Here is a 13,026-nt window from a genome sequence, read left to right as displayed (position 1 = left end):
CAAGAAATAGGAACAGAAATTCTAATAGTTAAAGGTGTACTTCTAGGGAGTTCCCGTTATGGCTCAGTGGGTTAGGAACCTGATTGGTATCCGTGAGGATGTGGGCTCTACCTCTGGCCTTGCTCAGTGCTGATGAGAGCTGTGGTGTAGGTTGCAGATGTGGCTCAGATCCAGTATGGCTGTGGCGGTGGTGTAGGCTGGCGACTGCAGCTCCATTTGGACCCCTAGCCTGGGAACTTCCATATGCTGCAAGTGAGGCCCTATAAAGAAAAAAAAAGGGTGTCCTTCTAGGATTATCCCCTAATTTTTTTGGGGGGTGGGGGATCAATCTATTTTATTTCGGGGCTTCGGGGGAGGGTCGAAGGGCTGGGAGAACAATGAGATCCGACATCCTCCAGCCCGGGATCTCCTAGCTTCACAGCTTCAGACATCCCCTAATTTTATACTTAATTCACAGCTAATTTCCAGAAACTTCTTCAAACATTACTTTCCAATCTTCTACTAAGTTTAAAATTTTCCATTTCTTGAATGTACTTCTTTTCATATCATTCTGACCTTATTTTATGTTTGCTACTTATGGTTAAGAATTTATATCCAGAATGGCTAAAAGCATAATATAATACATCATGACCAAGTGGGGTTTACCTCAAGAATAAAAGATTGGTTTAACATGAAAAAATCAATCAATGTATACAAAACTGTCTTCTTTTGAAGTTGATTGCAAATAAAGAACAATCAATTTTAAGGAATTTAAAAAATAAATCAATGTAATTTCACCTTTTTAACTGAGTAAACAAGAAAAAACACAATCATTTCATAGATGGAGAAAAAGTATCTAACAAAATTCAACACCAATTCATCAGTTTTAAAAAACTCTCAGTCAGGAGTTCCTGTTGTGGCTCAGCAGTAATAAACCCGACAGGGATCCATGAGGATGCAGGTTCCATCCCTGCTCTCACTTAGTGGGTTAAAGATCCAGCGTTGCCATGAGCTGTGGTGTAGGTCGAAACACGGCTTGGACTTGGTGTGGCTGTGGCTGTGGCTGTGGTGTAGGCCAGCAGCTGCAGCTTCAATTCATCCCCTATGGAACTTCCATATGCCACAGGTGTGGCCCTAAAACAGAAAGAAAAAAAAATATATATCTAATAACTCAACAGTAAAAAGAATGAATGAGTTTCCTCTAAGAACAGAAGCAAAGCAAGAATGTCTATTGCACTAGTTGTCTTGGCCAATGCAAAAAGGCAAGAAGAAATAAAAGGCACACAGATTGGAAAAGAAGGTATAGGAGTTCCCGTCGTGGCGCAGTGGTTGACGAATCCGACTAGGAACCATGAGGTTGTGGGTTCGGTCCCTGCCCTTGCTCAGTGGGTTAACGATCTGGCGTTGCCGTGAGCTGTGGTGTAGGTTGCAGACACGGCTTGGATCCCACGTTGCTGTGGCTCTGGCGTAGGCCGGTGGCTAGAGCTCCGATTTGACCCCTAGCCTGGGAACCTCCATATGCCGAGGGAGCGGCCCAAGAAATAGCAACAACAACAACAACAACAAAAGACAAAAAGACAAAAAAAAAAAAAAAAAAGAAATGGAAAAGAAGGTATAAAATTCTTTACTTAGGAGTTTCCATGTGGTTCAGCAGGTTAAAGATCCAGCATTGTCACTGCAGCAGCTTGAGTCACTCTGCTGTGGCAAAGGTTTGATCCCTGGCCCAGAACTTCCATACACCATGGGAGCAGCCAAAAAAACCCAAAAAACAAAAACCTCTTTATTCACAGACAACATATTTTTATACATAGAAAATTCTAAATATTCTTGGAGTTCCCGTCGTGGCTCAGTGGTTAACAAATCCGACTAGGAACCATGAGGTTGTGGGTTCGATCTCTGGCCTCGCTCAGTGGGGTAAGGATCTGGCGTTGCCGTGAGCAGTGGTGTAGATTGCAGACACGGCTCGGATCCTGCATTGCTGTGGCTCTGGTGTGTAGGCCGGTGGCTACAGCTCCGATTCAACCCCTAGCCTGGGAACCTCCATATGCCGCAGGAGCAGCCCAAGAAATGGCAAAAAAGACAAAAAAAAAAAAAAAAGAAAAGAAAATTCTAAGTATTTTATTAAAAAAAATCATTACAGTTAAGAAAATGAACTTAGAAAGAAGGTCAATTATAAAACCCAATATAAGAGTTCCTGTTGTGGCTCAGGGGAAATGAATCTGACTAGGATCCATGAGGACGCAGGTTCAATCTCTGGCCTCATGCAGTGCGTTAGGGATCCGGCATTGCTGTGAGCTGTGGGGCAGGCTGCAGAAGGCAGCTTGGATCCCGCATTGCTGTGGCTGTGGTGTAGGACGGCAGCTGCGGCTCCGATTTGATCCCTAGCCTGGGAATCTCCAAGTGCCACAGGTGTGACCCTAAAAAGACAACAACAACAACAACAAAAACACAAAAAAACCCTCAATTATATTTCTCTATACTAGCAATGATTAATTAGAAAATGAAATTAAAAAAACAATACCATTAATATTACCAACAAAACCAAAAAATAATTTCAATAAATGATGGCTAAGACCTGTATGTTTAAAATTATAAAACATTGGTAAGAGGAATTAAAGATGATCTAAATAAGAGATATGCAGAGTTCCTGTCGTGACACAGTGGTTAACGAATCTGACTAGGAACCCTGAGGTTGTGGGTTTGATCCCTGCCCTTGCTCAGTGGGTTAAGGATCTGGCACTGCTGTGAGTTGTGGTGTAGGTCACAGATACGGCTCGGATCCCACGTTGCTCTGGCTCTGATGTAGGCTGGTGGCTACAGCTCCGATTCAACCCCTAGCCTGGGAACCTCCTTATGCTGCGGGAGCATCCCAAGAAAAGGCAAAAAGATAAGAATAAATAAATAAATAAGAGATATGCTATGTACACAAACTGGGAGATTCAGTACTGTTAAGCTGTCAATTCTCCAAGCTGATCTATAGATTCAGTATAATCCTAATCAAAATTCCAGCAAACTTTTAAAAAGAAATTGATAAAGCTGATTCTAAAATTTGCACGGAAATCCAAGGGACCTAAAGTAGCCAAAATAATTTTGAAAAAGAACAAAGTAAGAAGACTTACATTATCTGATTTCCAGCCTTACTTTATGCTGCCATAATCAAGACAGTGTATTTTGGTCTAAGGGTAAACAAATGGATCAAGAGAATAAAGAATCCAGAAATAAACCCATGCATACATGGTCAATTAATTTTCAAGAGAATGGCCAAAGTAATTTCATGGGGAAAAAACAGTCTGGCTACAACTTGATATCTATTTAGAAAAAATGACCCTTAAACTGTACACAAAAATTAACTTGAAATGAATCACAGAACTAAAGAAAAAGTTAAAACTTACTAAAGAAAACAGAAGAGAAAGGCTTCATGATCTTGGGGTAGGTAAAGATTCAAAAAAACATCAAGAGCACGAAATATAAAAGAAAAATTTGGAGCACTGATCTTTATCAAAATTAAAACTTTCTACCTTTGAAAGACACAGAAATAAAGATTGGGAGAAAACACTGTGTGTGTATGTGTGTTTACAAAGGACTTTACAGAATATATAAGAATTTCTAGGAGTTCCCGTCATGGCACTGTAGTTAACAAATCTGACTAGGAACCATGAGGTTGCGGGTTCGATCCCTGGCCTCGATCAGTGGGTTAAGGATCTGGCATTGCTGTGAGCTGTGGTGTAGGCTGCAGACGAGGCTCGGATCCCACATGGCTGTGGCTCTGGTGTAGGCCGGCGGCTACCGCTCAGATTCGACCCCTAGCCTGGGAACCTCCATATGCCGTGGGAGCAGCCCCAGAAAAGGCAAAAAGACAAAAAATAAAAATAAAAAATAAAGATTTTCTATACCCAATAATCAGACAACTCAGTTCAAGGAGTGGGTAACAGGTCTACACAGAAGATATATGAGTGGCCACTAAGCACGTGAAATGCTGTTTAATGTCACTTATCATCAGGGAAATGTACATAAAGCCAGGATGAGATACTAAACACCCATCAAAATGGCTAAAAATAAAGACTGACAATACCAAGTGTTGACAAGGATATTGACCAACTGGATATCCTTGCTAGTGGGAATGAAAACAAGTATGGCCACTCTGGAAAATAGGTTAGTAGCTTATGACCCAGTGATTCTGTTCCTAGGTAAATCTACTCAAGAGAAATGAAAACATATATTCTCATAGACTTGTACACGAATGTCCATGAGAGCATTATTCACAACAGGCCCAAATGGGAAACAATCCAAATGTCTACCAACTGCTAAATGGATTTGAAAAATGTGGCATATACACCAATGTACTACTACTCAGCAATAAAAAGGAACAAACTACTGATATGTGCAACAATATCATGCTGAAAGAAGTCAGACACAAATCTATATATTGTTCCCATTTACATGAAATTTTAGAAAAAGTAAAAATATGACAGAAGGCAGATCTTGGTTGCCTGGGACTAACAGTGAGAAGAGGAACCAACTTCAAAGAGATACCGAAGACCTTTTCGGGGTGATGGAAAAGTTCTATATATTTTTATTGTGTGGTGGTTATGTGAGTGTAGCTGTCAAAACTCAACAAACTATCTACTTAATATAGATGCATTTTGTTGTAAGTAAATTATATCTCAATAAAGTTGATCTAAAAAGTAAAATGACCTGGAGCTCCCACCGTGGCTCAGCAGTAACAAACCTGACTAGTACCCATGAGGACAAGAGTTCGATCCCTGGCCTCGCTCAGTGGGTTAAGGATCCAGCGTTGCCGTGAGCTGTGGTGTAGGTGGCAGACGCGGCTCGGATCCTGAGTTGCTGTGGCTCTGGCATAGGCCGGCGGCTACAGCTCTGATTCGACCCCTAGCCTGAGAACCTCCATATGCCACGGGAAGTGGCCCTAGAAAAGGCAAAAAGCCAAAAAAAAAAAAAAAAGGAAAGCCTATGAGAATGCACACTGTCTAGTAACATTAAACACAAAGCACTGTGCCAAAGGAATATAAGAGGAAACAGATCTATATCCGCGTGCAGTCTACAGCAAAAAGAAAAGAGGATATTAATGTAGATAAAGAGATGATTTTTACCCTCAAGAGGAACTACCTATGGCTCTGGAAAAAAACACTGGAAATAGAAAATGAAGTCAGTTTCAAACCACTGTATAAATGAATATAAGTGCCCATTTGGAGAGACCCAAGAACTGGTTCGAGGCTGCCACTTCAACAGCTTCGATAATGATCTGAGCTATTGGTTCCCAAACAAGGATGCATTTCAAATTGATTTGTGTACTCCCTCCTCCAAAAATTTTAACTCAGCAGGTCTGGGGAATGCACATGCAGAAGCGGGCAGCTCCTGCTCCAGTTCGGCAAAGGGGAAGAGAGCAGTGAGATGTGGTGGATCTGGATGCTTTCACTGAAGGGGCGGGGCTTGAATATCAAATAGGACTTAAAGAAAACGGGAATTACAAGCATGAAATAGCATTAGCTACTCATTAGCGCTCAACTGTCCACAGGTGTGTCTCGGTTTCTAGAACAGTGCCTGGCACACTGCAGGCACTCGGTGACACTGAAGGAGTGACCAAATGTGCTGAGCAGTACGCCAGCACTTTGCATACACTCTCCAGTTACTGTGTGGGCAGTTACAGAAAACACAACTCCACATACAGGAGAAGGATTAATAGGCCTTAAGTGTTATGCTAGAGGAGGGGTTTTATGCAGCAGGCAGTAGGAAGTCAGTGCAGGTTTTAAACAGAAAGGTGACACAAAACCGAGGTCTAAGGTAGTGTCTCTTAAACTTGACAGTGCATGCAAATCACCTGAGGATCTTGTTAAAACGCAGGTTTTGATTCCGAAGTTCTGGAGTTGGAGCCTCGTTGTTCTAACAAGCTCCCATAACGCTTGTAATGCTGTTGACACATGGACCACCATAATGACTAACAACTAAGACGCCTTGTTCTAAGGAACATTCTAAGGAGTATTAACCCACAAAGGGAAGGAGAAGGGGAGGTGAAAATAACCCAGAGAAAGGAGTGCCAGTTAGAATACAATTACACTGGACCACCACTGCGGTACTAAGAGCCCCTGGCAGAGGGAATGTTAAGAAACAGGTGGATAGGGGAGAAGGAAAAAGAAAGAAATTTAGTAAGGACACCATAAGCCATCTAGCCTTATCCTCTACTCTTTGGAGGAATGGCTTTTAAAAACTCCTGGATATAAGGTTAGCTGGTCTCTGCTTGAAAACTCATGCCAGAGACACACTGCCTAATCAAGGAACCCATTCTACCTGTCAGCAACTCTGATGGCACCGTTTTTCTGTGCTCAAGTAACTGAGAAAAGAATAGTGTGTCAAAGACAAAGTAAGAAAGCTCCGAGGTGGAAGTGGCTTTCGGGGAAAGATAAGTTTGAGTTCTCAAGTCATACTGAAGTTGAGAAGAGAATTAAATATCCCAAGGGGAAAGACACAGCCTTCCGTTAGAAATGTTAAGACCAACGCTTAAAAGAGGGGTTGGAGATGGCTATGTGGACTTGGGAGTTGGCAGCTAAAGCTATAAAGTGACAGAAATTCAGTCAAGAAGAAAGTGGTGAGAGAAAAGCAGACGGCCGGGGAGCAAGTTTTGCCATAGGTCCATACTCAGGACAGCGCTTGAAAGACAGGTGGGAAACGGAGCTCCGAGGGAAAATTTTAAAGATCCTGCATCCCCTTGTGGACCACTTTCACTCTCCCAGTCTGGTTTATTTTTCCATTTGTTTTTTCATCCACAGCATATGGAAGTTCCTTGGAGCCCAGGAAATGCTGTATCCTTAACCCTTAACTCACGGCACCAGAGGGGATCAAACCTGCACCTCCGCAATGACCTGAGACACTGCAGTGTCTTTAACCCACTGTGCCACTCGGGAACTCCTGGTTAATTTTTATGTGCCCCTCACTACTCCTCTTAGGTGTCTGGTGCTACAGGAAGTCCTCCCTGAGGGCAGCTGCCGCCAACCTATGTTAGGTATTTGGCCTTTTGTATTCCACCCTTATACGCACCACACTCTTAACTGCCTACTTATCAGCTTCCTCCTCTAGAGTAGAGACGCTGTGAAGGTAGAGAATACCTCTTGTTCAGTCGTGCATTCCCAGGGGCTACTGTGCCCAACACCTAACATGGGCACTCCTCCATCTGCTAATTTAACAATTGTAAAAATAATAAAAGCAGCAAGCACTTTAGGTGAACTTATGTGCCAGGATCTGTGCTAAATGCTTCACGTAGATCAGCTCACAGTAAGTATTATCATCCTCGTTTTATAGATCAGGATATTAAGACTCAGGTTAATACCCAAAGTTACACAGACAAGTGGTAGAGAACTCAACAGGTTTGTTCCAAAGCCTGTGCTCTAGAAACTGTGAGTGATAACACGGGAGAAGTGTCGAGTCTGTGTGTGCCAAGATATGATGACTGAAAAGCCATCACCTGATTTGACAATGGTGCTGACCAGATGCCAAACAGTGTAGAAAGAATTCCTTTTCTTGATTTAGTTTTTTCCCTTTCCCCTATTTTCATCACTGGTTTTCTAAACTTCCTCCATGTCTGGGATTACAACTATACACAATGCATTTGAGCCACAATACCTCTAAGAAACCTAGTTCAAGGGTGGGGAGGAAGAGATATAACCAGTTCAGTACTTATGGGTGAATAGGCTCCTGGCCTGAGGCAGATAATCAGAAAAGATTTAGTTTCTTCAACTCTCAGGGAGGAGAAATAGTCTTGAGGGGGGGACGCCAAAGAAAAACACCAGTCAGTCGATGAAAAACTGTCTTAATGCCACAAATACATACTGGAATACGGTTCTACTCCAACAGATATTTCAATAAGAAAAGGACCAATTCGAACAGCTTTTCCTCTCTTGGTAAAAATCAAGTTAGAATATGCTAGGATATCTTGGCACTTCTCCTAGCAGAGAAGTTCCCTATTTCCAGAAAACGTGAACAATTTTATTTCACCACTCCCCTTCTCTCGCGCTCACTTACCCACCCACACCCCAAATCGACTGTGGGCGCTTAAACATTTTGAAAAGCAAGACAATTAGAAGCTCTACTTAGGTTGATTCAGGGAATACTCTTTCCTAACAAGGACCTGACCTACCTAGCCTGGGATGAGATGGGGATGCGGGACCGGGGACGCGGGGGGGGGGGGGTTTCGGGGAGAGTGCAGCACTAGGATACGCCGCCGCCTCTTAGCTTCATCAAGACAAACCGCCACCTGGGCCGCAGGTTTCCCACCTGAAAATCAGGGGAGAAGGGAGGGAAAGCACGCTCGCCTCTTCTGCCCGGAAACTCCACTCGGGTGTGTCTGGGCCTGGCCCAAGCCTATTCTGCTCTCCGGCTGCAGCCCCTCACTGCGGGAACCGAGAAGGATTCGGGTGAAAAGGGGCCCGTGAAGGGCGAGAGGGTGCTCGGGATGGCCGCTCTGAAAGAGGGTGCCCCTGAGAAGATGTAATTGGCATCAGAGCGAGGAACGACTGATCCCTGGAGCGCACCAGGCGGTCCCGCCAGCCCGGTACCTGGTCCTGGAGTAAGCAAGCAGTCCCGACCCAGTCTCAGCTCCGCCTCCTTAGTTTACCGCCGCGCTGCCGCCGGGCCGGTTGCTGGGAGGAGGTACGCAACGTGCCATGCGCAGTAGAGGGACCCGGGGAGGGCTGGTAGAGAGCTCCGCCCTGCCTCGGCCCCACCCCGGAGCTGGACAGGAGGCCCCGCCCAATCACTCCAAGGAGCGAGGGAGCCCGGTCCCTGCTCCTCTAGGCGGGGCGAGGAGGAGCGAGGAAGCTCCTCGTTGCCCCGCCCCACCAGCGCGGGAGAGGAAGCCCCGCCCCGGGGCGCCGCAAGTGGGGGCAGTTCTGCCTGAGTCCCGCGTGGCTGCCGTGCGGAGGGTCCTCAGCCGCGCCCCGCGGAAAGCGGTTCTCCAGTTCTGAGTTAACCTTTTTACGCGCAGCGCATACCTGAGGGCTTTCGGCCTCCAGCAGAAGGGACCCGTTTCTCCCGTGTGTGGAAGCCAAAGACCTAGCTTGTCGTCGGTGTCGGCTCGGGGTCCGAAAAGGGCTGCCAGAGCTTCCGTCGCGCTGCAGGAAGGAAGTGGGATGATTTCAACAATCAAGAGTCAAGGGAGCTAGAGTAAGGCACGGCAACACTGGCTGCTGATTTGGCTACTTTGAGTACTTTTTTTGGGTGCCTTTCCTTTCGTGTGATGGGATTTTAGTGGAAAAAACAGCCTCATACTCTCAAAGGCCCTTCACTTTGGCCTCCGGGGCACCGGATTGACAGGCTTCAAAGGGGAAAGCCATCCTCTCTCTGTGGCACAGATTCCTTATCTGTAAAAGGAGGAAAATACCTGAACCAATGAGAACTATCTTTATTCCCCCCTCTGGATCTTTGTCCTGGATCCTTTGTACAAGGTTTTTTGGTTTGTTTGTTTTTTTGGTGGTGCCCGGGGCATGCGGAAGTTCCCGAGGCAGAAAAGGAACTCGCGCCACAGCTGTAACCAGAGTCACAGCAGTGACAAGGCTTGATCCTCAACCCCGCTAAGCCACCAGGGAACTCCCGGTTCTGGATCCTTTGACCCACAACTCTGTCTGCAGAAACGTGTCAGGTTCGCCTTGGTGGGGAAGCTAGCCTAAGCAGAGGCATGCAGCTCTTGAGAAAGGATGAAGCAATAAATGATGGAGCAAGACTCCTTCTGTGAGACTTTTTTTAGTGACTCCGCCCACGCTGGTGGGGGTGGGGTGGATCCCAAAATGGACATACTCCCTCAAGTAATGAACACTCACCCCTACCAGCTATGACCCTTGGCACACATTCATGCTGGTCTAACTTCCAAGATGGGGGAGAAGTTCAGCTACCTTCAAACAGGGGCTGTCGGAAATGTGCAGCGAAACTGAAATGTGAACTTTGCCAGTGCATCTCAGCGTCTCACTAAATTTTACCCACATCACTTTGATCTCATCTAGTGCTTTATAACATTCCAAAGCAGTATCCTCACTATTCTCTGTCAAATAAGATAACTTTTTTTTCAGCAGCAGACTTGGCAAATTTACAAAGCAAGACAGTAGCAGAAATTGAAGTAAAATTCCCTGCAATGTTTTCCATTTGTTTGGTCTTGCCCACGGCATATGGAAGTTCCCAGGCTAGGGATCAAGCTCATGCCACACCAAGGACCTGAGCTGCCCTGCAATGTTCTTTTCAAAAGACCTTCTTCACCTGTTGTCTTTAGAATCAAGGGTATTAGAGGAGTCAGTGCCTGAAAAGATGACAAACATTTTTTTTTTTGCCTTTTTTTAGGGCCACACCTGTGGCACTCGGAGATTCCCAGGCTAGGGATCAAATCGGAGCTGCAGCTGCTGGCGTACACCACAGTCACAACAATGCAGGATCTGAGCCACGCGTCTGCAGCCTACGCCATAGTTCAGGGCAACTCGGAATCCTTAACCCACTGATGGAAGCCATGGACAGAACCCACAACCTCATCATTCCTAGTCATATTCGTTTTCGCTGCACCACAACGGGAACTCCCAGTGCCAAACTTGATGCAGCCATCACAATGGGGAATTTAAACATGGTAGTACTTGCCATCTAATCCCCAGCCCAATAGCTATGTCATTTCCTAACTGGATGTCAGTTGGTCAAAGTGGCTAAAAGATTTTCGAATCTTCTTGACTGCACACAAAAGCTAGTTGGGCAAACTTTCAGCCTTGACTCTGTTTCAGGGAGCAAATTTCCTTGCAAAAGGGCATACTAAAGCCAGATAACTCAGAAAATGGGTGTAGTGAAAGGTCAATTTTCAGAGTTTACAAACATAGTCTCCTCTTGCTTTGCTTTTGAGTCCTGGAATGTACAAGCTCCCTAATGTTTTCCACTTACGTTTAATAAGGGTGGGAATCTCCAAGATCTTTGGAGCTTTCCGAAACCTGCTTGAAGATTAGAGGAATGGAGAAGGACTGAAGATCCTGGCTGTTTTGTTTTTAACTCTGAGCATCCAGCTTAAACTGAGTGCACCTGCCCTCTTCAGGATAAAATTGACTGTGAGAAAGGTAAAACTAATTGCCTAGAATACTCAAGTGAGAACTAGACACTTACAATGTATAGTTTAACAAGTTGGGGAGGATTATTTATAGAGCATTCTATATGTTAAAGAACTTAAAAAAAAAAAGTTTTGGCCACACCCACAGTATATGGAAGTTCCTAGGCCAGTGAATCCAAGCTGCAGCTTTGGCAATGCTGGGTCCTTCACGTGACCCCTGGGCTTCAGCGGGAACTCCTCAAAGCACTTTTTCCATTTCGTTTTTATGGCCAAACCCACAGCACATGGAAATTCCTGGGCTAGGGGTTGATTTGGAGCTGCAGCATATGCCACAGCAATGGCAACACTGGATCCTAGGTACATCTGTGACCTATGCTGCAGTTTTTGGCAGCACTGGATCCTTAACCTGCTAAGTGAGGCCAGGGATCTAATCTGCATCATTATAGAGAGAGCTCCAGGTTCTTAACCCTCTGAGCCACAGGAATGCCTCAAAGCACATTAGATAAGGGAGAGTAGATAGATAATGCCACTTATTGATGAAGAAAGAGACTTGTTAAAGCATTAGGACAGCACCTGGGTCCCTATCCCTGGAGCCGAAAAACTGGCTTCAATTCTAGCTTTGCTACAACCTTGCTAAGTGGTACAGTTACATGCAGGAAAAAGAGGTAAAATAAATCAATTTAAGCATTTAAGTTGAAAATATGATAGGAAAATAACATTCTCCCTTAGGCAAAGTGATATAACATAATCTAGGCAGATGTACTATTATCTGATTTCCAAATAACACCTATTCAGAGTTTCCGCTGTGGCTCAGTGGTAAAGATCCTGACTAGTGTCCAGGAGGATGCGAGTTCGATCTCTGGCCTCGCTCAGTGGGTTAAGGATCTGGCATTGCTGTGGCTCTGGTGTAGGCTGGCAGCTGCAGCTCCAGTTTGACCTCTAGCAGGTACAGCCCTAAAAAGACAATAACAAAACAAAAAACATTGGCATCCACATAGCAGCCATGGAAGTAAACACGTTAAAAGGACTGGGTGTCTTACATAAATAAATGTTACACTACTTGGAAAAACAGGTGAAACTAAAGAGCACAATTAATTTTAAAAGATGAACTTAAAAAAAACCAATGTCCATTAAAAGCAGTACAGTAGTAGACACAGGTTCTTCTTTTTAGGAAAAACAACAACAAAAAAACAACGAGGGAGTTCCCGTCATGGCACAGTGGAAACGAATCTGACTAGGAACCATGGGGTTTCAGGATTTGATCCCTGGCCTCGCTCAGAGGGTTGGGGATCCAGCGTTGCCGTGAGCTGTGGTGTAGGTTCCAGACGAGGCTCGGGTCTGGTGTTGCTGTGGCCCTGGCATAGGCTGGCAGCTGTAGCTCCAATTAGACCCCTAGCCTGGGAACCTTCGTATGATGCGGGTGCGGCCTTCAAAAGGCAAGAAAAAAAAAAGTACAGCCTTTTACCCTCACACCAAAACCAACAGATCCTTGTACAACACTGTTCTAAATAACTTTCACATTGCCAATTCCGATTGAATGGGTGGAATAAGAATACCAATTAATGTGTTTCTTTGATCTAAGTCCCATCTAAATAAGAGTTTCACATCCAGCACCTGACAAGGAAACAGAATTGTAAACTGTCCCCTATCCCCATCCTCCCAGCACCCTCGACAAACCCTGTCAAGTTTTGCAGATAAAATTAGAGAACTCTGAAAGGATCTGCTTGGTTTCCACTGGGAGAAAGAAAAGCGAAAATATACCACTTGGAGAACAGGCCTTGATGGTACCTTATATTTTAATTTATTTTATATTTTCACAACTTTTTTGGTAACTATAGTTTTTTTTTGTTTTTGGTCTTTTTAGGGGTGCATCTGCAGCATATGTAGGTTCCCAGACTAGGGAACAGCCACAGCCACAGCAACGTTGGATCCAAGCCGCGTCTGCAACCTAAACACAACTCATGGCAATG

At 44.8% G+C, this 13,026-nt stretch overlaps 1 protein-coding gene across 34 annotated transcripts in view; it reads right to left on the bottom strand.

Annotated features, from left to right (window-relative positions):
• Window positions 1–12,010, bottom strand: part of STRADA (STE20 related adaptor alpha) — a 33,852-nt gene extending 21,842 nt beyond the window's left edge. For 9 of the 34 annotated variants that reach the window (XR_014820957.1, XM_084984056.1, XM_021066773.2 and 6 more), the window contains exon 1: window positions 8,547–8,603. The gene's annotated coding sequence lies outside the window, so the exon portion shown is untranslated. Of the gene's footprint in view, window positions 1–4,882; window positions 5,958–8,208; window positions 8,604–8,981; window positions 9,117–10,396 lie in introns of those variants that run through there. The other 25 variants (XM_021066775.2, XM_084984048.1, XM_021066783.2 and 22 more) reach the window with 8 other exon arrangements.
• Window positions 12,011–13,026: the final 1,016 nt, after the last annotated feature.

Source organism: Sus scrofa, chromosome 12 (assembly GCF_054392235.1).
Source record: "Sus scrofa isolate SSC_HxYL_T2T_F1_AM1 chromosome 12, Sscrofa_HxYL_maternal_Yorkshire_Landrace_v2.0, whole genome shotgun sequence".
NCBI lineage: Eukaryota > Metazoa > Chordata > Mammalia > Artiodactyla > Suidae > Sus > Sus scrofa.
This window is presented reverse-complemented; position numbering and strand designations above follow the sequence as displayed.